Source organism: Etheostoma spectabile, chromosome 1, assembly GCF_008692095.1.
Source record: "Etheostoma spectabile isolate EspeVRDwgs_2016 chromosome 1, UIUC_Espe_1.0, whole genome shotgun sequence".
Taxonomy (NCBI): Eukaryota; Metazoa; Chordata; class Actinopteri; order Perciformes; family Percidae; genus Etheostoma; species Etheostoma spectabile.
In genome coordinates this window covers 16,293,485-16,294,624 of record NC_045733.1, presented here as the reverse complement: position 1 = coordinate 16,294,624, position 1,140 = coordinate 16,293,485, and the positions used below count along the sequence as shown (strand labels likewise).

General features: G+C 42.1%; 1 protein-coding gene across 2 annotated transcripts in view; it reads left to right on the top strand.

Annotated features, from left to right (window-relative positions):
* The window catches only part of pde8a (phosphodiesterase 8A), a 48,953-nt gene that overhangs the window by 20,623 nt on the left and 27,190 nt on the right, over window positions 1–1,140 (top strand). The gene's annotated exons all lie outside the window — the stretch shown is intronic.

Sequence of the window (1,140 nt, the reverse complement as noted above, 5' to 3'; positions counted from 1 at the left end):
TGTGTGTCTGTGTGTGTGTGTGTGTCTGTGTGTGTGTCTGTGTGTGTGTGTGTGTGTCAGGCTATTCTAGTTACACAACCTCAGCTGCAGTTGCATTGGATGTGTCATTGTCAGTTAGTGAGGGAAGTCTCCCTGCATGGAGACAGACCGCTGCGTACTGCTAGGCCTCAGCTAGCTGGAGGCTCTGTGGCCTCACTCCATACAACAAGACCCCCACCTCAGCTAGCTTACCAAAAAACAACATCACAGTGGAAACATTATTTCCATGCGTTGTATATTTTTTTGTGCGGCCACTATTGGTTACATTCACCCAAGACTAGTCCTATAGAGCTTTGTTTCCCTTCCACAGCAAAATTGACGGACATTTTTAATCTGTAATTAAACTGAATAAAGCTAAGGACTAAGGGGTTATTTGTTCTGACACATGTAATCACAGTCATTGAAATCATATCTGACAGACAGGAAAAGCTTGGAAAAGCGTGTGGCATTTCCATAGGTTAGTCCCTATTACATAATCACACACTAACACATGCATACTGTCTCTCCAGTGCACATGAGCCTATCATGCGACCAGGTCCTTGTGTCTGTGAAAGATCAGCTGATCACAGAGCATCAGCTTGTAGCCATCCTGATGCCATACTCCATGTTTGAGGACAGCTACAACAAATGGTCTAGTGTCATGATGTCAATTTGGCTACAACCAAGGGCTAATCCGCTTTTTTCTCCCCCCTTTGTTGTTTTAAAAAGGCTTATAATTTAGCAAGAAGTGATTTACTGCTGCCTGCTCTAAAATTCCTCTCTGTATTCCTCCTCACATGTGTAGATTGTTTACGGAGAAGAGGAATTCTAGAGGGATGGCGGTCCGCAAGGGGCTTGGTTGCTATGGTTACTAACCCCTGAGCTGTGTTCCATTTAGCAGGAAGGAAGCTAAATTATTTGCAGACAGAAAAGAGTAAGCTCATGTAGGGAAAGTGTCATGAAAGTGTAAAAAAAAATATTTTTTCCACAACTCTACATTATTGTTGTATTCAAAACCAGGAGATCAAATTACAAGCATTTGTTTTTGCTGATTCAGTCGGGGGTTGTCACAGCAGTATTCACATCCTTTACATAATAATCCAACCGTGTAAAAAAAAAAAA